Here is a 27,338-nt window from a genome sequence, read left to right on the forward strand (position 1 = left end):
CCACTTAAGTCTGGTTTTAGAATTTATATAACATGACTGGATTTCCCTAGATCTATTTTTCTCCCCAACTGATTACCGGAAAAATATATCTCTGACCTTAATATTTTACTCAGACCTTAGTCTGAACAGCTGATTAATGTGTAAAACATTTAGTTAAATTTATGGTATTTAGTCGTCATATATCTAATTTTTTTCTCTAAATTTTCTGGCTTCTCCTGTTGCATCTTTTCTCTTTGTGTAAGAAAATATATTGATGGAAAATTTGGAATTTCTTATTATGTTTCAATTGAGTTATGCAGTCTTTTTTTTTTTTTTTTTGAGAAAAACTATAATACTGTTTTTGAAATGGACCACACCTGTTGGTCTAGGGGTTCTGGACTTTACTGAGGGCATATTGGTCCACCTTCTAATCACTTCTGTCTCTGAAAATACTACATTTCTGTATGGATAGGCCTGAAATAAGTGTGGAAAATACAATACTAATTAGATACCTAGAATATTGTGTTAACACTGCACCTTATAAAGATTTGTAGCAATTTCTTTATAACCCAGAAATGGCTTTATTGCTTCTAGTCAGCAAAAGTTCCGTATCTCTGAGGGAGGCATGAAGAAATGTATTGAAATCTCATACCATTTTCCTGCTTAATTTTGTTATTTGGCTTCATCGATATTGTTTTAACTGCTACGGCTACTAATATTCAATACAAAAACCACTATAGAACACAAACACAAACAAAAATTTTCTCTGCTTTTGTAAATTTCCATTTTGCTTTTACTTTGATAAATGTGCTCACATAAATACATGTCCATGTCATAAAAATAACCATTCTCCTTTTCCCTTTGACAGATATGTCTGCTGAGATGCCTCTCTCTGGTATTTTTTTCAAGAATTTCAAGAACTAGCTAAGGGCTACTTTAAATGATCTTTAAGAAATCTTCTACAATATGATTTAATAAATTATATCTAAGTTACTAAAGAAGGAATGTCCAGTTTCAGACTTTTTTTAAAATACCTTTTAAATCTCAAATATTGTAATACGCTATTAGAAGAGCTGTTGGTTAAAGTTACCCGCGGTTCTTCATGCTGCTAGGTCAACATTTATAACCTTATGGTCACAGTGTCTGTGGCTGTTCATTTAGAAAGAAGTTTTCTGTCTTGAGAAAGACAGAAGTGGGATTCTACTTCTCTATGTGTAAGCTGAGTCTATATTCTACCCATGGTTCTTCACCACAAAATGGGGAAGAAAAATGAGATAATGTCTGTAAATGTGTTAAATGTCTAGAACTTACTGTCCAATCTCTATAGAAGAGATATTTAGGCATGTAAGATTTTATTTGAAAAAATTTATTTGTTTTTAAATTAGTGAGACAAAAAGGAGAACAAAGGGACAGACTATTCACTTCCATTCATTTATTCATTCATTAATTCATTCAAAACGTCATTGGAAGCTTACTATATCCCAGCACTGTGTAAGGTATGGGGATTGCAAAGTTGAAAATGGTATAGCCATTTAAGGAACATACCACCTAGCGAGGAAAACATATAGGCATAGAAAGCTATAACAGAGCACATGTGAAGAAGGCTGAAAGTGACTGTCAAGAGTATAGGATAGGAAAATATCAGTGTAAGAAGGGAAAAGGGAAGTAGGAGTTTGTTGTAACTAATTTTTATTTTTGTAAAGCTATTGGTAATATTCTATAGCATTTACAAAGTGCTCTAAGAAAAAATTTTTTTAAGATTATATCAGCATTATAATATCAGAGTCTGTTAGTGTTTTTCTTAATTAATTTTTAATCTTAATTATTTTTTCTTAAGTAATATATAAAATTTTTAAAAATAATTTAAGTGTACAACTTTAGCTGAGCAAAATGTGAATCTCTTGTTCCATGTCCCCCAGCCACCACTCCTCCATCCCTCCTCAGAGTTACCCATTATGAATGGCTTCATATGCATTCTTGCAATCCCCTTCTATGAAGTGACACATATACACAAAAAAAATTAAATACATATTTCAAAGGTAAATGTGAGGCATTGTTATGCAACTTTCTTTTTTCAATTAAAATTATTTCTTGGAAATTTCTGCATCATTTCATATCAGTATACTTTTTTTAATTATTAATTACTATTACACAAAATTTCACAGTATAATTTATCTTTGGAATGGGATATGAGTGCCTGAGTACACAGGGTCGCTCATAGACTTTCCAGGGACATATTAGAATGGAGAAAGGAATTGATTTACAGATCTTCAACTTATTTTCAAATGAACTTTTCCCTAAAATTGATTTGCCTGAGAATGCTTCTGTGGTCTGATTGATCTCCTCTCCTCCCTCCGCTTTCACAGTCAGTCAACCATCATTCTTCCATTTAAAAGCAGAAAAATATACCTCTCACCAATTCTTATTATTTTTGCTGTTAGTGCCATCGAGTGAATTCTGACGCCTAGCGACCCTGTGTACAGCAGAGCAGAACCCTGCTCCCACCTTCCAGCACCGTATTGGACAATGCTCCACTGCTATTCACAGGGTTTTCATGGCCAGCTTTTTGGGAACGGGTGGCCAGGTTTTTCTTCCTAATCTGTCTAGTCTGGAAGTTCTGATGAAACCCATCCACCATGGGTGATCCTGCTGGTATTTTAAATACTTGCTGATATTTTAAATGACATAGATTTCAGCGCCACAGCAACACGCAGCCACCACAGTATCACAACCGACAGACATGTGGTGTGGTTCCCTGACTGAGAAACAAACCTAGGCAGTGAGAGCCAAATGTTAACTACTAGACCACCAGGGCCGGCTCCCTATTATTTACCATGATGCAATTGTTCAAGATATCAAAGAATTTGGGGTACAAATCAAAAGACAGCTGGAGAATGCATAGATTCTGGGGGAAGGGGACACGAAGAACAAGGCACAGGAAGTTTTAACATATTGAGAGGTAACTGATTTCATTCAGGCAATTGGAATAGCTTAGAATTGGATCTCAGAAGTGAGACAGTTGTCCCTGGAACACTATTTATATGTCTATTTGAATTGAAAATGAAGTCAAATATTTTTGACACAGATATGTGAACTATCTTTGCTACTTGGATTATATGGCAGACATTTTCCATAAATTGAGTAAGTAAATCTACAGCACCTAGATTTGGATGAAAATATATTTAAAGCATGCACACAATACGAAAAACATTGAAAATCACATCTTTTGCAAAAAAAAAGTTATGATTAAAATAAAGTTGAATTATGATTAAAATGAAGCTGATGTCATAGTTTCTCAAAATTCTTTTTTCTTTTAAGGCTACAATACTCATTTTTTTTTCTTTGAGGAAGACTGGCCCTGAGCTAGCATCTGTTGCCAATCTTCTTTTTCTTTTTTTTTTTCTCCTCAAAGCCCCAGTACATAGTTGTATATCCTACTTGTAGGTTTTCTAGTTCTTCTATATGGGACATTGCCTCAGCGTGGCTGACGAGCGGTGAGTAGGCCCATGCCCAGGATCCGAACTGGAGAACTCAGGGCCGCCAAAGCAGAAGGTGGGAACTTAACTGCTACGCCACCAGCCGGCCCCTCAAAATTCTTTTGAGGAATACTTGAACAAAAATTTTAAAGATCATTGTCTTATAATACCCTCCTACTGGTGGATTTCCATCATTTCTTCACTCAGCAGATACTTACTGAGCGCCTACTGCGTGCCAGACAACTGTTTTAGGAGCTGGAGGTCTATCAGGGGAAAATAATAAACAAAATCATCCAACTAACGAAACAAAAAAACCCAGTCAAAAAACAATCCAGGTGGAGAAGGCAGAAAATAAATACACTCTACACTGTCAGAGAGTAATGATGATGTGTGCAATTTTAAATAGGCTGGTCGGAAAAGGGTCAATGAGAAGATGACATCTGAGTAAAGCCTTGAAATAGGTGGGGGAATAAGTGATGAAATTCAGGCAGAGGGAATAGTAAGTGTACAGGTCTGACTCCAAGGTTTTGTTGTGGAGGGTTTAGTGTTGAAAGGAGGCCGGAGTGTCTCAAGCAGAGGGAGCCAGATGAGAGTGTTGGTAGGTGAGATGAGAAAGGTAAAGGGAGGGAGCTTTGGGAGCAGAGTAGTGAGGAATGAAAATGATGTTAAGATTTAAAAGTTATTGTAAAAATGCTTGCCTTTTACTGTGAGTGAGATGGGAAGCCAGTGGAGAATTCTAAGCAAGAGAGAGACGAGATCTGACTTGCATTTTAAGAGAATCACTCTACCTGCTCTATTGAAAGCAGACCACAGGGGTGGGCCGGCCCGGTGGCTAGTGGTTAAGTTCCCGCCCTCGGCTTGGGAGGCCTGGGTTTTGCAGGTTCAGATCCTGCATGCAGACCTGCCTACCGCTTACCAAACCACGCTATGGCAGGCATCCCACATATAAGGTAGAGGAAGATGGGCATGGATGTTAGCCCAGGGCCAATCTTCCTCAGAAAACAGGAGGATTGGCAATAGATGTTAGCTCAGGGCGAATCTTCCTCACCAAAAAAAAAAACCAGACCCCAGGGGATAAGGGCAGACGTCAGGAGACTAGTAAGGAAGCTGTTTCAGTACTTTAGGTAAGAGATGATAGTGGCTCAGAACAGAGTAGTAAGAATGGAGAAGGTGAGAGGATTGCGTTCTCACATATCTTGAAAGTCCAGCCAATAATAGAGTTGTAGGAATTGCTGACAAATTGGATGGAGGATATGAGTGAAAGTGATTTCAAATATGACCTCTAGGATTGGGCCTGAGCTACTGGAATGATCAAGTTTCTATTTACTGAGATCTAGAAGACTAAGGTGAGAACAGGTTTGGAAGAGGAGATCAAAAGTTTGTTTTTCAAATTATATGTGAGATGAATATTAGATATGGAAAAGGAGATGTCAACAGCAGGTAGATGCGTGAGCCTGGAGGTTAGAGAAGGAAGCTGAGCTAGAAATATAAATTGTCAAGTGGAGAGTAGCAAATGTCGAATCAGAGAGCCAAGAGACCAGAGGAGCTCACCAAGGAAGTGAGTATAGATGGAGAAGAGATCTCAGGACTGAGTCCTGGGAACTGCAAAATGAGGAGGTGTGGGAGATGAGGAGGAACCAAGAAAGGAGATCCAGGCTGAGTGGCCATTGAGGGAAGGAGAAAGCCAGGAGAGCATGATGTTTTGGAAAGCAAGTCAAGAAAGTTATTTCACCTTAACGTGTTTCCCATTTTTCACTATTATTTGAAAAAAATAAGCCATGAACATATATCTTTGTGCACATGTGGATATTTCCTGAGGATTGATTTCAGAAGTAGAATTGCTATGTCAAAAATATGTGCATTTAAAAATTTTATAGATTCTGCCAAACTGCCTTCCAAAACTGTTTCACCAATTTATCACTCTTCAAGAGTGTTTGAGAGTGCCTGTTTCCCACATTATTACACGTTCTTGATATTACCAAACTTAAGAAAAATATGCAAATATTTTTTCTGATCTTAATTTGCAGTCTTCTGATCAGTGTTAAGTTTGAGCATCTTTCTATCAGTGTATTGGCCATTTGTATTTTTTCAAGTGAACCCAGGTCCAAATCACTTGCCCATTTTCTATTGACTTGTTTTCTTATTGACGTGTAGATGTAAAAGCACCTTTATATTCTGAATGTAATTTCTGGTCTATCACTTGTTATTTAACTTTGTTTATGATGACTTTCATCACAGACAAATAGAAAATTTTTATATAGTCAAGGGTGTCAGATCTTTTCTTTATGGCTCTGGGGTTGTATTTTGCTTAGATTTTCCCCACCATATGGTTATAAAAACTATCCTGCATTTTCTCCTTAACATTTTTATAGTTTTATTTTTCACATTTACCTCTCTAAGCCATAAGGAATTTAAACTGGTATATGGCTTGAAGTTGAAAATAACTATTTTTTTCCAAACGCATAACACATTTTGGCATCACCATTCATTCAATACATGCTCTCTTTTTTTCCTACCAATTTGAAATGTCACTTTAATTATAAGCTGAATTTCAATATTTTTCACCATTCTGTTTGTGGAGTCTGTGTGCTATTCAGTTGGCTTACATATCTATTTCTGCATAGTTTTACATCTTTTTTTTTTTGTGAGGAAGATCAGACCTGAGCTAACATCCATGCCAATCCTCCTCTTTTTCAGCTGAGGAAGACTGGCCCTGGGCTAACATTTGTGCCCATCTTCCTCCACCTTATATGGGATGCCGCCACAGCATGGCCTAACAAGCAGTGCATCGGTGCATGCCTGGGATCCGAACCTAGGCTGCCAGCAGCGGAGCACGCTCACTTAACTGCTACGCCACGGGGCCAGCCCCTAGTTTTACATCTTTTAATGACTATTATTTTCTGATACTTTTTATATCTTGAGCAATTCCTTTTATCTTACTTTTTTTGTTGTCGTCATTGTTTCACATTTTATCTTTCACTTAAACATTAGAACCAATTTGCAATGTTCCAATATACAAACAAATAAAAATTTGGGGGGATTTTGCCCGGGATTTTATTGAATGTATAGCTAAATTCGGGAAGAGTATGCATATTTATAATAATGCATCTTCCTTCAATAGGCACAGTATACCTTTTCATTCTTCTGTGTTCCTTGGTGGGGTTCTATAATTTTCTTCATAAATGCCTGGTTCATTTCATGTTAGGCTTATTCCCAGTTAATTTATGTATTTTCCTAGAATTTTACAAAAAGAAATATTTTGAAAGGTGCCCAATCTCAACTTTAAGAGGAGAGCCTACTTCATATTTTGATATTTCTAGCTCAACTGACTTGCCTCCAATAGTCACATAGGATATATCATAAGGAAAATGTATCTTTGGGTAAATTTGGTTTTGTTGTTTTTCAGCCGAGTACTCACCATTAGAGTTGATAACATAATAAAACAGACCACTAGATGGCAGAATAAGCCATCTTTCCTAGACTTGTATAAACAGACAAGAAACTGATTCACAACCCTGATGAGAATAAATTATTTTATCGTCCACAACACACCAGCATATACTGGCAACAATATTGATCAAAAAAGTGAATATAAAATAAATCAATGATCCCTGACCCAAAACAATTGTCATAAATTATACTTTAAAAGTTCTTATATAAACATGTTTTTTGTTCTTTCTCTAATTCCTCTTCTTTACTCTACTGCAGAACTGTGAGTATTCTGTAGAGTTCAATTTTTGATCTTCTACTTTGTTCTGTTGTTTTTGCTTTTCTCCCTCTGAAAAGCTTACCTATTGCAGAGTTTCAACCATCATTTCTGTATCCAGAACCCCCAAACTGCATTTATGACTCTGAACTCACTTTCATCCTCAAGTCTCGTATTTTTAATAATGGATCAACATGTCCCGTAGGCTACCTGAATAATTCTCTTCCTCTAGGGCACACAGGTTGTTAGCATTTACCTCCCCCAGGGACCTCTTGGTCAATACTTTTCAAGCAGCAAGTTGTATCCCATTAGCAATTTAGTTAATTGCATCCAGCAATATAAAAAATGAAATGTAATGTACTGGAAAAATAGCAGAGTGCAATGTCCATAGTGAGGGCAAATATTCCTTCCATGAGATATCTGTGTCAGCTAAATATATGCATCTATATGAATATTGTACTGGGTTGTGATAAAAATGCATTTTTTACTGCGGATCACAGTCAAAAAAGTTTGAAAAAGAAATCCTGCTAGAATCTCTCAGACTCCATCTTACGTAATATAATGGAGGATCCCAAGGCTTTACTTTCTGAAATACAACGTCACCTCATATACTAGCCTCTCAGTCTTTGCACAAATATTGAACTGCTACACTATGTTTCTAGGTAGATGAGACCATGAAATCTACCCAGAGGTCTCCTTAATGTCTTAGAAGTCCTAGCCTCTCTGTGGTTGCTTAGGTAGTTCTCCCATCTCTCCTACCATAATTAGCTTCAGAGTTCCTCCACACTGTCCTCTAAGCCTTGCCTAGGGCCATATCTTTGCCTGACTTTTTAGCAAGAGCAGGTCTAAACTCTTTTCATGCTGAAATCCCATTGGATGTCCACTTACACGTCTTAGTGTCACTTAAAAGTGAATACATTTGGGCCGGCCCCCTGGCTTAGGGGTTAAGTGCACGCACTCTGCTACTGGAGGCCCGGCTTGGGATCCCGGGTGCGCACCAACGCACCGCTTCTCCGACCATGCTGAGGCCGCGTCCCACATACAGCAACTAGAAGGATGTGCAACTACGACATACAACTATCTAGTGGGGCTTTGGGGAAAAAAAAGGAGGAGGATTGGCAATAGATGTTAGCTCAGAGCTGGTCTTCCTCAGCAAAAAAAAAAAAAATGAGGAGGATTAGCATGGATGTTAGCTCAGGGCTGATCTTCCTCACCAAAAAAAAAAAAAAAGTGAATACATTTGAATCTTAACTGATTTTCTTTGTCCCAAATCACCTCAGATCTTGATTTTTGTGGTATTAACAATTTCACCTATTTGTTAATTACTTAGGCTTGAGATCTTTAAATGAGTGTTAGATTAGATATTAAGAGCATTAACTTTGGACTCCGAAGAATCTGCCTTTGAGTATCAGCTTTACCACTTTTTCTCTGTGTGTCTTTATGCAAGTTGCTTAGCATTTCTAATTCTCAGACTTTCTCATCTATAAAATGCAAATGATGACAAGCCTACGTCAAAGAGTCATTGAGAAGATTAATAGTGTAACACTTTCAAAGCACTTAACACAGTGTCTAACAAATTAGTAAGACCCCAATAAATGTGAATTATTGTTTTTAATAGTTGTAGTAGTAACGGCAGCAGCAATTCTGGAAGAAATCAACAGAACTTGCAGAGGCTTTCACTCACTTTGGTAGGATCTGGATTCTTTTGAGTTTTTTACCTGACATAGCACATAGCTTAATGTCAAGTACGTGGAATACACTCAGTAATAAGATGTGCCTGTGATAAATTTTTTATCTTAATATTCTCTAATTATTCATTTTAGTTATCAAATTAATCTTTTTCTTAAGTATCTATATTTGCCTTTTATATGAGAGAATTTATTTTTTTCTAAAAATGCTCTTTATATTCCACAATTTTATAGTGAAAATTGTGAGCATTAGTGTTTTTCCTTCTTAACAAAAAAGAGAAATATATGTATGCTGTGTGTTTATAGAGATGAGATTAATAGAGTCTCTTTTTCCTCATTATGAAGTTCATATTTTAAACGTAAAATGGGAAGAGTCAGAGCCTGCTCTAACACGACGTGAAGGTCTCTTTTCTCAAATATTTCATGTATTTTGGAAAATTTAAATTATCTGCTCCCTTAACATTCTCAAGATATTCTGGCAAGAGTGTAACTTTGGTGCAGTAGGGAAAGAAATATAATCTCTGGAGACACCATTCCCTCTTCTTCCTACACCTAATCCAGTGCCTGGTATGGTGCCCAACAATATTATTTATTGAAGGAATGACTAAATAAAGAGAAGGAATCAAATCCTGACTTTGCTAATTAATATCCTGACCTGGTCAAGTTATCTACCTCTTGAATTGAATTTTACTCTTCTCTAAAATGGGGAGTCTACCTTATAGTTCTGTCATCATGTAAAATGAGGACTGCATGAAAGGGAATGACAGGTAGTAAACACGTTATTAGTTTCCCCCTCCCTTTTATTGATGGAATAATAAAACTTATCTATCCAAATGCCCAGGTTAGTCTTATTATAGAGGTTCTACTGTTTTGGTAAGGCTATAACTGTATAGGATAGTTGGTAATTAAAGACTGCAATTTAAGCACCGCATACCACTGCTAGCTCTAGAAGGGCTTTTAGGCCATCTATTCTCATTGCTTCATCTTCTAGATGAGCAAACTGAGGCACAGACAGGGGAAGTATCTTTCCCAAGTTCCCACAGCAAGCTAACCGCTGCAGCGGAACTACAATCCAGATATCTCAATTCCCAGCACAACACAAGATGGTTTTCTTTCTCCCTCCTTCTCCTCCCCCTTTTCCTCTCTCTCTATTGCTCTCTCTCTCCTCTCCCCCTCCCTCCCTCCCTTTACTCCACCAGGCAGCTTTCCAAGGTGAGAGTCAGATGATGATTGGCCAAGAGGGACCAACCAGAGAAGACAGTAAGGCAGCAGGAAAAGTTAAGACACAGCATCTGTTAATGTTTTACTCTCACGTTAAACACCAGCTAGAGACTTAAGAAGAGCTCTCTGGGGTGGCCAGAGTTGTGCAGCTCACGTGCGACACATGCATCCACTCTGGCCTTGGAAACCAGAGCATTGATGGGCAGCTAGGCGGAAATGCAGTAGTCAGCACTTAATCAAAGGGCAAATCTGTGGTGTGGATGAGAAATTGGGCCTCTCTTCCATGCAATCACATTGCAGACTCTAACTGGCCCCACTTCTCCATATGTTACTGGCATCTGTGTTCAATAAATATTTAGTCCGTGCATTAGTTAAATATTTAGATATTTTATTAGCTGCTTTTTCAAAGTATTTCATATTTACTTGTATTTATGTCCATTATTTTAATTATGTGTCCCTACATAATATGTTAAAAAATGTTTCTATACATAGAGTTTACTAAGAAATAAGTAATTATTTCTGTTCATTTAAAAATTTTTCTTGTAATTGTATTGATCTTTTAACTGAAATACGTTTTGCTTATTTAACCAGCTCCCTTCTTCAGACTTTTTCAGAAAAATATCAGCATCTGGTAAAAAGATGTTTGTAAAAAAAAAAAAAAGGAGAGCTGACATCATCTTTAAATTGTAACTTTCTTTTTTAAAATAATCAATAAATTGTCATAACTTTAAATGATTTTGAATGAGTAGATAAAATCAGAACATCTTTTTGAGAATTTTTCATTTCGTTAGGAACTAAAATTTGTTTAACCCAAAGAAGTGGAATTAATTGTATTTAAAAATGTCAGGCACTCGTTCATTCAATTCACTGTTTATTAAGCATTTCCTATTTTCTAGGCCCATGCTAGCACATTTCTTGCTGTATTACTTGTTACAAAAGGGCTTCATAGCAGGTATTATTAGCCCCATATTCCAGATGAGAAAACTGACATTTAAAAGAGGCCCAAGTCACATAAGTAACGAGAGGCAAGACTGGGATTCAAATCCAGGGTAATTTGGGCTTCTCTCATTCCATGAAGTCTCAATAAACTAACGATATCAGCATTTATTTAGGAGTGGTCATGCACTAGATGTCATTATATGTACTGTCTGTTTTTCTCACACCACCTCATACACAGGTAGATATTATAACAATCAGAAACAGAATCTCAGAAAGTTCAAATTTACTTAGTGCAGAGCGATACTGATATTTGAATCTCACTCTGATTCTAAATCTCATACTTTCTAGGGATTCTTAATCAAAGATGTGGGGATAGAATTCAAGGGATCTATTAACCTGGATCAGAAGAAACTGTCATTTTCATACTAATCTTCATCTAAAACTATGAATGATAACCAAAAATCACAGAAGTACTGGAGGTCCAAGATAGCCGGTGGTGTCCAGCATATAAAAAAGATTAAGATTCAAAAACTTCCATACTGCCTCTCAAAAACGTTACTAAATTCCTACCATGTGCCAGCACTGGATCTCATAAACCAACAAAAAAATTACCCCTAGTGATCTCAGAGATTGTGAAGGCAATAGACGTGTGAACATTAAATACATATATAGTATTTAAAGTCTGTAATAGAGGTGGTGAGACCAAAGATAAAGTCACCAATTTTACCCCAGACAGCTTCTCAGGAACAGAGGCAACTAGGAGACATTTCTTAAAAGAGCTACTTGAGCTACATCTTTAAGAAGAATAGCAACTCACCTTGCAACAATAGTTCAGGGAATGAGTGAGAAATCTTGGTAAAAAGAACAACTTCTGAAGAGCACTAAAACGTGAGAGGCAAGGTGCATTTGGAGAACTCAAATAGCGCAGGAGGTGGGCTGCGAGGTCTATGTCAGGCCAAGTCATGAAGACCACTCTGGCGCAATATAGCACTGAGTCCCTGTAAGTATCCATCCCCAATGAGAATGAGCAGCGAGTTTAACAAGTGACTGATCAGGGCTGATCTCCACTCACCTAAATTATTCCCTGCCTATAGGGGCTGCTTTGTCTCACACTCGCCTTAATAGGTGCTTGATTTCTTAGAGGTGCAGTAGAGACAGCCGAGGTTGACGAGAGTCCCGTCGAGTGAGAAGGCGCCTCTTAGTGTGGGGTCCTGGGCTCTGGAATTTTAACCAGATGTGCGGACAGAGCCCCAGTTTATTTTCCTTCTGAGTGTAGTTCTCACTTTATCCTGCTCAGTCAGACCTCCAGCTGGGAACAGAGGCTGGAAACTAGAGGGCTTGCATGGGTTCTGGGAGACATGAAAGCAGGGAGATGAAAACATTGGCATTCCAAATCTTAACTTCTGTTCCCGAGATTAGTGCAGATCTCCCTGCGCTGCTCCGAAAGGAGTCCCGGTTTCAGCGGGAAAAAACAAATGACGTTTTCCAAAACTATTTAGCAGCACCGGTGGGACTAAAGTTGAATAGAGTGGGCTCGGGTACCAACAGGGGCCAGAGATAAAATTTATTACAATAATAGTTCTTTCTGTGTCAAGCACTATGCTAAACATTTTACCAACATTAGCTCATTTTTTCCTCGAGGTAATCCCATGAGGTAGGGATTACGTCTCCTATTTTACTGATTAGAAAGCTGTGTTTATCGGGGTTAAGTGGTTTCTCGGACTTCATCCTACAATCCAGCTGTGTAAGAGCCAAGAATTATACCCAAGTCTGGCTGACTCCAAAGCCCATGCTCTATAAAGAGCAAGTTTTATGTAGTGGCAAGAGCATTTTTTAAGGAGTCATTCTGGATCTAATTTCTCTACCACTTAATTTGTTGTGAAATCTGGGGTAAGTCATTCACTCTCTCTGTCTCTTGGTTTCCTTATATGAAAAATGAGATTAATAATAATTTTATTTACTACTGGTATTTGTTGTGGAAATCAAATGAATTCATGTATATAAAAGAGTTTTTGATGTTGTCAAATTCTATGTAAAAGAATTTACATATTTTTATTTCTTTCAAAGCTTAAGTTTTTTAAATCTATAAATTTGGGATAATTTTGGTCTTGCATAACTCACATGGATGTTGGAAGAAATAACCAAGATGATCTATGAGGAAGTACTTTATAAACTGTAAAGTATTGTACAGATGAGGTAATGTGTAAGCCATCACCTTATAATTCTAATAGGCTGTAAAGGATTATAGTGATTACCATCAGTTCCCCTGAGACTAATAACGTGTATCACTAGTTTATTCTTTCACTTTATTAGGTTCCCTCGACTGCTGTGGCATATATTTTCCAAGTAACTTGGCATGGAACTTCTTCCTATCCAGTTCTTCCCTTCTCAGCCCCTCTGCCACTATAAAACAAAATGACGCCATTATGAAAGTAGCAGCATGTTCTTTGAATGACATGCCCAAGTCAGAGCCTCATGCATTACATATCCGAAGATCTGCACATGCATTAATACTATAAAAGAGGTTTTGTGAGAGAGACAAATACAAACACCATGAGGTCACTTCTTCCACAGTATAACAGGATGCAGACTCTTGGAAGAAAATAGTACAAATGTCCTTTTGGAAAATTTTGTCTCTGAGACAGAACACATTATAAATTTTTCCAGAGCTCTCCAACATACAGTACATCAAACAGTGTGCCTTTTCTTTTCTTTCCTTTATTTCTCTCTCTCTCTCTCTCTTTAAGTAGTTCTATGTTCAGAGAAAGGAGGAGAAACCGGGAGGAGCTTTCAGTTACTAATGATTTCCAATGTCGATTTCGGCTCTTAAGCCTCAGTTTTTTTGCAGAGAGCATGTAATCAGCCCGGAATCAAGATCCCAATCCCACTTTCCTGGCCATTTTCCTCTGCCAAGGAGGGCAATATGACATGCAGTTATATAAACACTGAAGTGGAAATCAGGAGATCTGGGCTCTATTAAGTAATTGTACAAATTAATTGTAGCGTGACAAAATAACTACTTTTAATGATGTCTTCTAAGTTCCTGGAGCCACTTGGCAGAGGCTCAGTAAACAGTTGTTGAATGATGAATATATATATATTCATCATATAAAATAGTATATATGTTTTATATACTCAGCACCATACTCAATATAGTATTTTATATACTCAGTAACCACTTAGGAAAATTTCAGTGGAGGCATTCTGATCATTGTACTTCTAGACTTCTGGCGGTGCTGGCTGTAATTTCTAACCTGTTCTTAGAACAAAAGGATGACTCCAGAGGAGGTGTAAGAGCTGTGAGTGGAACTAGGTCTGTTGCCTCCAATACACCATGCTGCCTTCTATGGTGAGTGAATTGCCCTCTCTGAGCCTCAGTTTCCCCATCTATAAAGGAAGTAGTTAGACTAGATAATCACTAAGATCACTTGCAACTCCATGGGTCTACTTCTATAGTGCGGCACATAACAATATAAGAACCCTAGACTTAGAAAGAATTTTCAGTAAACACTGAAAGCTACAATCCCATTCCAAGAAGAATGACGTCAAACACACAAGGAGTTGCAGTCTCTTCGTACAGACAGTAGTCCCATAATTCCCTTTGGTGTCTTTTTCGAGAGTTTGACTGCTTGGTTAACCATTGACTCCATATCCAGAAACACCAAGTTCCTAGTTGACGTCTTTTACTCTCATCCCATATCCTGGAGGTAATTATTTTACTAAAAGCCTCAAAAATTTCAACTGTTCATCTCCAGTCTTTTCTTTAGACCACTGGTATTCATTCATGGCTGCACATTAATGTCATCTGTGCAGCTTTTAAAACCTAACAATGTCCAGGCCCCATTCTCTGAGATTCTGATTTAATTGGAGCGGAGTCCAGGCACCATATTTTTTTAAGCTATTCAGGTGGTTCTCCTATGTCATCAAGGGTGAGAATTACTGCCTAGAACAGTGTCTCTTAAATTTTAATGTGCAAATGAACCACTTGGGGATCTTGTTCAAATGAAGATTATGACTCAGTAGGTCTGGGGCAGGGTCTGAGATTCTATGTTCCTAATAAACTTCCAAGTGGTGCTGATGCTCTAACTTTTGCCACTGGAAGTGTGGTCCGTGGACCAGTAGCATCAGCATCATGTGGGAGGTTGTTAGTGTGAAAATAAATGAACAGAAACCTCATTTAAAATGGAGTCGAGAGGCCAGAAGGGAGAGCTCTCATGCCCTATGATGATGGCAGAGCACAACAGGATAAAGAAAGACTTCTTCTTGCCCAGCAAGAGCTCAGCCAATGTGAGACTGTCACAACTCAGCCAATGACAAGCCACTACACTTCAAACTCTCAATTCTTTCAATGGGCTCTGTTCACAATAGCCCTCTCAACTTCCTCTCCTCCTTTATAAAAGAGTTTCTTCTCCCCTTGTTGCTCAGAACTTGCATATCGCTTGCCATGGTTACAGATCCTGAATTGCAATTCTTTGTTGATCCTGAATAAACCCATCTTTGCTAGAGAAATAACTGGCTGTCTATTTGTTTAAGGTCAACATTAGAACGCAGAATCTGAGGCCTCACTCCAGACCTAATGTTTGAGTCAGGGTTCTCCAGAGAAACAGAACCAACAGGAGATATATACACATAAAGAGATTAATTATAAGATATTGACTCATGCAATTATGGAGGCTGACAAGTCCCAAGATATGCAGTGGGCAAGCCAGAGACCTAGGAGAGCCAATGGTGTAGTTCCATTCTGAGTCTGAAGGCCTGAGAACCACGAGAACTGATGGTATAGTTCTAGTCTGAATGCTAGCAGGCTTGAGATTCGGAAGAGCCAATGTTCCAGTTCAAGTCAGAAGGTGGGAAAAAAAACGATGTTCCAGTTCAAGGCAGTCAGGCTGGAGGAATTCCCTTGCTCTACAGAGGGTCAGTCTTTTTATTCTATTCAGGCCTTCAAGTGACTGGATGGGGCCCACTTGCAATCTGCTTTACTCAATCCATGGATTCAAACATTACTCTCACGCGGAAACACTCTCACAGACACATCCAGAATAATATTTGACCAAATGCCTAAACACCTCATGGCCCAGTCAAGGTGACACATAAAATTAACCATTACACCTACCGAATCCAAATATGTGTTTTAATGTATTATACACGTGTATACATTTAATACACAAATTAAAGTATGAGAAGCGCGCGTATTATACACGTGTATACATTTAATACACAAATTAAAGTATGAGAAGCACCGCACTACAATAACAATTCTCAAATTTTTTGGTCTGTTGACCCCTTTACACTCCTAAAAGTTATTGAGGATCCCAAAATGCTTTTGTTTATATAGGCTACATCTACTGATATTTCCTATATTAGAAATGAAAACTGAGGACTTTCGAAATTATCTGTTTATTAATTAGTTTTAAACAACAATAACAAATCCATTATATGTTAACATAAATAATTTCATTAAAAATAACCATATTTTTAAAAAACAAAAAAAATTGTTGGGAATAGTGGCATTGTTATACATTTTTGCAAATCTCTTTAATGTCTGGTTTAATAGAAAGCAGTTGGATATTCATGCTTCCTTCTGAATTTAATACACTGTATTATTGAACATCATGTAGACTCTGGAAAACTCCACTCTACTCTCATGAGATAATGAGTTAAAAAGGCAAATAATGTCTTAATATTATTGTAAAAATGATTTTAACCTTGAATATCCCCTTAAAATGTTTCAGGGACCTCCAGGGGTCCCAGGACCACACTTTGAGACTGTTGTTCTGGAAAGAATCTAGAGAATCTATATAACTCCTTCCAAAACAGTCAATGTAGGATCTCAACAGCAAACTTGCCACAATTCTACTGAAATTTAGAGCAATTACAGCACTTTCTGGAGGAAATCAGCCCTTTTTTCCACCAGTAAATTACACGGTACTGCCAGCAGTTTCGAAGACCAATGATTAAAATGCCAGTTTGAAAGTTTACCAATCGTTCACTGTAGACCAACTTTTCTCTACCTCAGCACTATTGATGTCTTGAGTTGAAAGTTCTTTGTTGTGGGGGCTGTCCTATGCATTGTAGAGTGTTTAGCAGCATCCTTGGCCTCTACCTACTAGGTGCCAACGCGTCTTCCCCATTATGACAACCAAAAATGTCTCCAGACATCACCAAATGTCCCCTGGAAGGCACTGCTATAGACTAAGGAAAACAATGAGAGTGGTGAGTGTAGGAGACAAGGTTTCTGGCTCTTTTGGTCTTTTGTGTGGATGGTGGTACCTTTAACTGGAATAGAGAATAAAGGGGAAAGAGAAGTCTTGAGAGGAAAGACAATGAATTCAAGTTTGTGGTATTGATTTTGAAATATCCAAGGGCTCTCTCTGCAAGATTAGAACATGGATAGAATTATCAGAGAAACTGCTACCAAAAGACTAGAAGCAGAGGTTCTCCAGAATGACACTGTAATGCTGAAAGCATGTCATAGAATTGGATATCAAAAAGAAATTCTTTTCATTTGTTTATTATGTTTCAGGCACTTCATAAAATCTCTTATAAATGCCGTTATTCCAGCCAATATGACCCTTCACTGATGAGAAACTATAGATTGAGAGTTGAGTAACTGCAAAGTCAAAAAACTCCAAAGTGGCTAAGTTTGGTCTGACTCTAGAGTCTAAGGGCTTTCTATAACCTTTTTCTTTTTTTCTTTCCTTTTCTTCTTTCTCTCTTTTCTTTCTTTCATTCGTCAAGTGTAAATGGCTACCATGTGTGCGGAGATATGTATGGCACTGGTATACACTAAACAATAGATACAGTCTTTGTCCCTTATGGAGCTTTCACTCTAACAGCAAAGAAAGAAAATTTAAAAAGGAGCAATAAAATGTGTTAACTGCTGTTATCAAGAAATCACAGTAACACACCATCTCATGACAAAGCCATTTATTCCAGTCTCTAAAGGGAAAGTCAGAAAATGTTCTGTACAGGAAGTAACATTTAAGCTAAGATCTTAACAATGAACAAGAATTAGGAAAAGAGGAGGGGAAAGAATGTTTTAGTCAAAGGAAATATTATATGTGAAGGATGCGCCTATTTCTTGCTATTCTTACATGTCCAAATTCTTTTATTGTCTTTAATCTTTTATCCCAATGATATTTATATCAACTTGTTAATATATAATCTCATTAAGCCACATGAATATGTGGTTGTATTTATTGAAAATACCTTTCTCTGAATTTCAATTAAATTGTACCAAGAGAGACAGTATGGTGTGGTGAAGCCTGGATTCAAATCCCAGACCTGTAACTTTCTAAGAGTGAGACATTCAGTAAAGCATTTTCCTCCTGAATTTTCATTTTTTTCACTTGCAAAATGACACTGGGCTCTTGTAAAGACCATATAAAATAATATATATGGAGATGCTTGTGAAAACGTAGGCTTTTACTAGTAACTGACCTATTATTCTGCCAGGTCAAAGGACCGGCAAGAGTAAAGTCATGAAATGTGGACACAAAAGGCATATTCGAGAAAAAGTAAATAATCTATATTAGCTGACCTTTGAGATTTGAAGCAAGAAAGGACTGAAAAGCAAATTGAAGCAGCATGGTGGTGGGTCTTAAATACCACAAGGAGGAGTTTACTGAATTTAATAGGCAATTAATCCCATGTAAATTATCACTCTTCATTGCTTGACACTACAGCAAGAGTCCGTATTCTCTGTGGAACACTATAGTATTTGGCAATATCTATGAAGCTTTTATAAGTAACAATATATTATGTGTTATCATTTTAACAACTGATTCAGAAGCAGTTTAAATATTTCTTCAATTTCCAGGTACAGATGGTCCCCAACTTATGATGTGTCGACTTAGGATTTTTCAACTTTATAATGGTGCGAAAGCGATATGAATTCAGTAGAAACTCTACTTTGAATTTTGATCTTTTCCTGGGCAAGCGATATGCTGTAGGATAATCTCTCATGATGTTGGGTAGCAGCAGTGAGCTGCAGCTCCCAGTCAGCCATGCGATCATGAGGGTAAACAACTGATAGAACCATTCTGTACCCAGACAACCATTCTGTTTTTCACTCTCAGTAGAGTATTCAATAAATTACATGAGATATTCAACACTTTATTATAAAATACGCTTTGTGTTAGATGATTTTGCCCAACTGTAGGCTAATGTAAGTGTTCTGAGTACATTTAAGGTAGGTTAGGCTAAGCTATGATGTTCAGTAGGTTAGGTGTATTAAATGCATCTTCAACTTAGGATATTTTCAATTTACAATGGGTTTATTGGGATGTAACCCCATCGTAAGTCAGAAAGGATCTATATACTTGATGTGAGGTTGGGCTCCAGGAAGCTGTTTAGCAGATGCAATAACATTTCTGGGATACAAAAGAGAAATATAAATATTAGGCTAAATTCAGATATATCTTAGGATTTTCCAGACTATGATATATAGTTGTCCAGCCAAGCAGCTTGTGTGTGCATGAGGTGGGTGAGAGGGTCACAACAACCAGAGAGATGCCTTGAGGACCAAGAATGTGGCCTGGGTGAAGTTGCACTGATGTAGCATAGGACCCTAAGGTGAACACCAGTGATCTTGATAAAGCAACTGTGACTCAAGAGTCTCTGGAGAAAGGACTCCTAGAGGCCCTTGAGTGTTCTGGTCTCAGACACAGACAGAGGACCCCATTGAGAAGACCTCTTGAAAAAATGTATAATCCAGGCGGGAAAAATTGCCAAAGATTCTGGAGTGATCTTCTCAAAGAGACCAGGAAGGTGTCTGGGGATATGTAAAGAGCCTGGGTCCTGAAGGCAGAAGACATGGTTCTGAGACCCAGCTAGGAACTATCAGCTGAAATCTTCTACAAGTCACTTCACCACTCTGAAACTCATTCATCATCTGTAAAATGGAATAAAGTTAGAGCCTTATGCATAAGGTTGTTGTTAGAAAAGACTTTTATAAAATTTAAAGTATTATACAAAAGATAATACATAAAATATGTTTCAGACCAAAGAACTCAATAAAAAATGTTATTAAAAATAGGAAATGACTAATTTTACCTTTTTAATAGTATATATGTATTTGTGGTATTTGGAGCACATTGGTTTTTTGTAGGCTCTAAGCTACCCAAATTTTATCTTAAACACCTATAATTTCTTTCCAATAAAATTAAAAGAAAATACCCATTTGAAAAGTAAGATAAATCTCAAATAAAGACATAATTTAATAATTTTTAAAAAAAGAAAAAAGAAGCATAAATTAATGGCATCACACTAATGTTGAGATTGACCCAAATACAGAATTAGAAATACCCAATGTATGGTTCTTACACAAAGTGTGGTTTAGACTTCGGAATTCTCTTGCTAACGAAAGAAGGAAAGAGCCTACAGTTCAGAAAATATTTGAAATTATTTAAAAAGACCTTTTCATCCTAGGGATGTACACACATTGCTACACCTCCTTCACTGTGAAACAAGTTTCTGAGACCATCGGAAATTGGGGTCACAATATTTTCCATCTAGAAGCTAAATATCTTGAAGTGGGTCGTCTGAGACAAATAGTATAAAAGACATTTTAAAGTTTTACAAGCATAGTCAAACTGCTCACTAGAAAGCTTTAACTATTTTAAATTCTCATTAGTAGTCCTAGAGAATGTCCATTTCCTCACTGCCTTGCCAACATGGGGTATTAAAAACTTTAAAATTTAAAAATTTACTATAATATAAACAGTAGGCTACTGTTATATTTTATATTTCTTTGAAAATAGAGAAATGGATTTGTTGTCCTAAGAATTTTGCTCAATGTTGTGAATAAAACTACTTGATCAATGGTTATTCACATTCTTCATTTATAAGATATTTACAAATATTTCCTGGCCCTCTTGCAAATGGTGTGAAAGAGTCTTTTCATGCATCCTGAGTATTATATTTTCAACCTTCACTTCAAATTTTAAAGGAAAATCTTATAAGAAAAAATGATTTAATTGCTTTTATCAGTAGGTATTTGAAGAAAATTTGGATAAAGATTTAAAAAAATTAACTTACAAGAAATAAAAAGGGAGAGAATGTTGTTTTGTAACGTTTCCAATTAAATATGTATCTTCCCAGCCATACTATGCATTCCCTCTGCTTTGCCAAACCTAGCAAACTGCCTTGCATGCAGGAAGTCCTAAGTAAATCCTTCCTAAATAAATGTTTAGTGATGCCAATGAAGAAAGCAAAACAAGAACTATCACCTTCATCCCTTAGAATAGATGAAGTAATTGAGATATAAGAGACAAAGAGGTCTGCCCAAGGGTCACCCAACTAGGCAACATCAAAGCTGGGACTCAAGTTAAAATTATCTGAAACTAATCATGGGATTTTTTTTTTCCCTTCAAAATATCATCTTCAAATTGAAAAGAGATAACAGAACACTTAAACAGGGTAGTCATAAAGAACTGGTAGCCAAAAGCTTAGATATGCAGCAGCAGCACATGAAAAGTGCTCTGGGTTTCTAATTCCAAAGCAAAGATTTCTAAGGTTAACATTTTACTTGTTTTTAATTACTAAGAGGAAATATTATATTCTCCCTGAGCTTATGCTGAGGGATGGGGTAGTAAACATTCAGTTTATAAAACTCAGGACTTGTGGCTTCAAAGAAGTTCCAGACTGATTGGTGAAAATTTTTACAGATTAGGAATCTTTTTGTTGTTGTTTTGTTTTGCAAGTCTGTTGTTATGTATTTATGGTCATGTTCAATTTTTACAATATTTTATATTTATTTTAAGTGAAACTTCCTTAGGGCAGCTGTGCAAAGTAGGTAAATATAATATTTTTCTCACTTCACAAGTTAAAAAACCAAAATACAGAGGTTATAGAGCAACTCAGGGGTAGTCTTTGGCCTCCAGACTTTTCCTTGGCTCACTGAACTGGATAATGAGACAAAGAGCTGTCTTATGGCTAAGCCTCCTATTCAATCCAGAGTGCTCAGCAGACCGTGTTCTGCGCAATGGAGCACATTGATTCAGAAATATCTGTGAAACATTCAGAGCAGTGCTGGTGGTCTCACAGTATCCTTTGAAGAGCAACAGACTTCCAGCTTTCAAAAGACATCCCCATATTGAGATTTAAAGCTTCATCATCACTCTCTCTCAACTACTGCTGTCCAACCTCTGACTCCCTGATCCCAATGCAATTCTTAAATTCCCTGTCTCAGTGAATCCATAACCACCACTTGTCCCAAGACCAAATTTAGGTACCATCTTAGACTTGTTTTCCCATCCCACATAGATATTACATCAAGCCAGTTGCTTCTCAGCACTTAACCTCTTGAGGCCATCGTTTCTTCCTCCCCCCCTGTGACTTGGTTCAGGTCACAATACTTCCATTGGGCCCCCTGTCTCTAGTCTTGTCCCATTTGACTCAGTTCTATATAGTCAAGCCAGATGAGTCTTCAAAAGCAGAAATTAGACCATGGATATTTTGATTCTTTAAACCACTTCATTTCTTTTTGGCTAACTCTCACCTCCTCTTCTCCCCCCACTCACCCTAATCTTGTTCTCTAGGGTAAAGTTCAAACACTTTAATATCGCTTAGCAGGCCTTCGTGATTTGTGCTTGTGTCTCATCACCCTCATATTTCCTCGCCCCTTTTTGTTGTCTATGATCCATCCAGTCCCATAGAGGCAGCTTGCTCCTGTTCCCACCTTGTTCTCTGGCCCATGCAAATGCAATTTCCTCCACTTGAAACATCCTTTTACCCTATTCCCCACTCCTTGCACCCTTAGCCTAGATAACTCCTACTTGTGCTTCTGGCCTCAGCCAACATACCAATTCCTTCAGAAAGCCTCCCTGAGCACTTTAAGCTGGGTTAGGGCTCATGTGTGGGGCTGGTTGACAGCTGGTGTTTACTCCTAGTTAATACAAATGGCATGGTTTTGAAATCGCGCATTTATTGTGTGTCTCTTTTATTATACTGTCAGCTATTTGAGTGCAATGACTGTGCCTTTTAATTATTTGTCTAATTCCACAATAGTTAGCAGAATGACTACACATAGTAGGCTTTCAATAAATATTAATTGAAGGAATAGATGATCTAATTAGTGAATAAAGGATTGATATCATGGAGGTCTCTATAAATTAAAGTTGTATTATCTAAGAGGATTAGCATGTTAACACCTCCCTCACCCTTGCCTAACACACATCAATATTATAGTATAGGGGAGTTTGTTCACACAGTGTATCCTTTGCAAGTGTTGATTTGTGCTGGTTTTCGTAATGGGAGAAGAGCTAAAAACAACAGTGGAGCTGTGATAAGCAAAGTAGCATAGAAAAATTCTTGGCACTTGTCTCAACTCTGCCTATGCTCAGGCTTTGTTCTGGGTTTTCTTTAGATATTATCAATAGTGGAACCCCTGGCCAAAGTATTATGGCACTGGTTAAATAACCACATTTTTATTAAATGAAAAATGAGTCAGAGTCTATAAATTAGTTTCTGGTAATGGTTTAGGGCCGTGCTTCTCAAACTTTTGCATGCATAAGAATTTTGGAGAAGCCTGGAGATTCCCTCGTTCCCACCCTCATAGATGGTCGGGACCTGTCTCAAGAATTTGCACTTCTAACAAGTTCCCAGGTGAAGCTGAATGGTCTGGCCCCAGTTCACAGACCCTTGCTGAGCACTGGTTAGGCAGCAGTCACCAGTTATTTATTGAGGGCTTGCAATGTGACAGACACAACAGGTAGGGAAAGATCCTACCAAAAGGGGATCCAATCAATTCCACAAATACTTACTGAGTGCCTACTGTGCCCCCAAGTGCTGGCTTATATCCCAGGATTCAGACATAAATAAGAAGACATCATCTCTGCTGTCTCAGGGCTCCCAGGGTAGTGACAGAAACTGACACTGGTAAGTGAGTCGGTAATCCAGGCTATGGTAGTTGAGATAAGTAGTCCAGCTCCACTAGAGCATAGACTAATCAATGCAATGGGCAAAAATGGGAAAGGGAGTTTCAGACCACATCACGAAGGGCTTTGAATCTCATCTTAAGGAATTTGTACGTGCTTTTGTTTGTCATGGAGAAAACAAGATTTTTTTTACAAAGGGAATGATACTAATAGTTTCTTGGAAAACTGATAGCAATTTCTGATAGCAATTTGCACTGTTATATGGATGGACTGAGAATGGAAATGAAGACACTGGTGAGGAAGTGCTTGCTGTCGCTCCAGCAAAAAGTATTAAGAGCATAAAGTGGAGAGTAGCAGTAAAGTTACAATTTTAATACAAATATATAGCTCCCTTCAGGCACAGCAATAGAACTCCTGGGACTTTCTTACACCTCAGGAATGTTTAAGGCCCTACAAAAGTCTTATATTTGTTGGCTGTTTCTTCATGTTGAAATAAAGGGAGAAATCAAGTCTGTTTTATTTATTAATGTATTTCTAGCATGTAATAAAGTTCCTGGCACAGAGTATGTGCTAAATAAATATATATAGATCGATTGCCAAGCTGGAAAGGGCCCAAAGTATCATCTAAGCTTCTCTCTTCATTATTTGTTCATAAATAGTGAAACTGAGACCAAATAAGAGGAATTGACAAAAATCATACATCTAGTTACTAGTAAAACTAGGACTAGAACCCACATGTCTCGACTTCCAGTCCAGTGCTTTTTAACATCACACCAAGCACCAATCAGGCTTCCATTAAAATTGTTATTGTGTTAGGGATAATGAGCTACTTCTGTATGACCTCATTGTTTTCTGTTTGTCTGCCATATGCTGTGGTCTGGCAGACAACATTGAAGTCATCTTCTTCCAGCCAATGGCATCCTTGACTAAGATAATAAAATGTGTTTTTCTCCAATCTGTATCCCACTTCAAATGGTTTGTTTTTCTCTACTCCATATTCCATTACAAGTCGATCACAACTTAATTCCATAAGCATTTCAAATGAAGAAAATAAAGTGGTTTAGCAAGCAGTAACTGCTGAGAGATATTAAATCCTCAAGCCACATCTTCAACTAAAAAAATACGTACCATGTGGAAAATGCACCAGGGTCTCTTGGCCAAACCTTGTAAAATGTCTCTATTGTGAATGTTCCCGGCCATGTCCCCAACAAAGCCTCTCAATAAACCTGTTATCTTGGCTTCAGAATGTGTGTTCTGGAGAGAATAAAGAGGAGGGAACAGTAGTACTGGAACTCCCAATGGGAAATTGGCCAGGTTCCTACCATTTGCAGTTTTCCATCTGTGCAATGCCTTGGTGTTATAGATAGCTCTTATATATAGCTCTTCACGGTCACATAGGGCTTCTTGTGTCTAAGATAAGAAAAAGCACTGGATTATAAGTCCAAAGTCATAGGTATTGGTTTCTACTCAGAGAGTGTGTAGCCTCAAATTCACTTTAACTCTCTGGGTTAATTTCCTCACATGTTAAAGGAAACAGTAATATCTTACTGATTTGTTAAGAGTATTTAGGGAGAAAGATATAGATGAAAGCCCTTGGAAAGTTCTGACAGAGTCATGTGTTTAAACATTTACTAAGAAAAATCAATGTGCACTTGCATCATTTCTATATGGATTTATAACCATAGTGTAGGGTAAGAAGGTGGACAATCTTTGTTTACAACGTTGTTACCCCACAAAAATGGGGTTCTCCTACCCAACACACATAAAAAAGCCAGTTAATTATGGCATCAGCTTTTGGGAAAAGAGAACACCTTTATTGTTAAATCGATCTGCAAAAAGACAGGGGGGATGTGCTCACAGATCTGTCTCGCCAGTTCAGGATTGGGGCGAAATTTAAGAGGTTAGGGAGAACAGGCTGGCACATGGAAAAGCTAGCAGGAAGAGCTTTCATTGGTGTGCTTCAAGCATTTATGGTAAGGCTTTAAACATTTATGGTAAGGTTTTAAACATTTATGGTAAGGTTTTAAACATTTATGGTAAGGAGGGGAAGGAATTTTAACACTGGATCTTCCTAGATGACAGACCTCTCACTTCTGATAAGAGTCCAACTTTTAAGTTCCGGTCATGTCCCAGTCCTTTGGTTCCGTGGGGAGGAGAATCTTTGGTTCTGTGGTCATTTCATGTCAAGATTTCTTCTGCACATGCTCTGGCTATATGTCTTTGCAAATTTTCTGAAAGACATTTCTTAATTAGTCTGTTCATAAGAGATGGGATCTGTTCGAACTGGCTCTAGTGGACTTGCAGTTGTATGTCCAAGGCTTTTTAACATCACCAGCTCATACATTTATATTTCCTTCTAATATAGGTGCTATAAAATTCCCTTTAAATATTGCTAAATATTGCTTTAGTGGCATCCTGCCAATTTTGAGGATCTTTTGTTTTCATTCAATTCAATATACTTTCTAATTTCCTCTTTGATATCTTCTTTGACTCATATAGGCTATTTAGAAGTGTGTTAGTTTCCAAATATGAAGTACTTTTCCAGATATCTTTCGTTGATTAATATCTAATTTAATTCCATTGTGGCAAAGAACATACACTGTAAGACTTGAATCCTTTTAAATTTATTGATATTTGTTTTATGACCCAGAATATAGTCTATCTTGGTAAATTTTCTGTGTACACTTAAAAATAATGTGCATTCTGTCCTTGTTAGGTAGAGTTTTCTATAAATGTCAATTAGATCAAGTAGGTTGATATTGTTGTTCAAGTCTTCTATACATTTACTGACTTTCTGTCTACTCGTTCTATTGATTATTGAAAGAGGGGTATTAAAATCTTCAACAAAATGTAAATTTGTCTATTTCTCCTTGCATTTCTATCAGTTTTTTTCTTCTTTCACTTTAAAGCTCTGTTGTTAGGTGCATAAATGTATAGAATTATTATGTCCTCTTGATTACTTGAGCCCTTTATCATTATAAAATGGCCTTCATTTTCCCTGGTAATATTCCTTGTTCTGAAATCTACTTTGTCTGATGTTTGTATAGTCATTACAACTTTCTTCAGATTTGGTATTAGCTTGTTATATCTTTTTCTATTATTTTATTTTTACCTATCTCTTAATATTTAAAGTGGGTTTCTTTTATGCAGCATATAGTTGGCACTTGCTTTTTTATCCAATTTGACAGCCTCTATGTTTTTAATTAGTATGTTTAAACTATTTACATTTAATGCAATTATTGATATGTAGGTTTAAATTTTCAGTCTTGCATTCTATTTCCTATTTGTCTCATCTTTTCTTTGTTCTCTTCCCCCCATTTTTATGCTTTCTTTTTTTGGCATTTATTATGATTCCATTTTATCTCCTTTGTTGGCTTATTAGCTACAGCTCTTTGTTTTGTTACTCCAGGAGCTTCTTTACCTTATCACAATCTACACTTCCCAGTGATGT

Source organism: Diceros bicornis, chromosome 15 (genome assembly GCF_020826845.1).
Source record: "Diceros bicornis minor isolate mBicDic1 chromosome 15, mDicBic1.mat.cur, whole genome shotgun sequence".
In the NCBI taxonomy this organism is placed as follows: domain Eukaryota; kingdom Metazoa; phylum Chordata; class Mammalia; order Perissodactyla; family Rhinocerotidae; genus Diceros; species Diceros bicornis.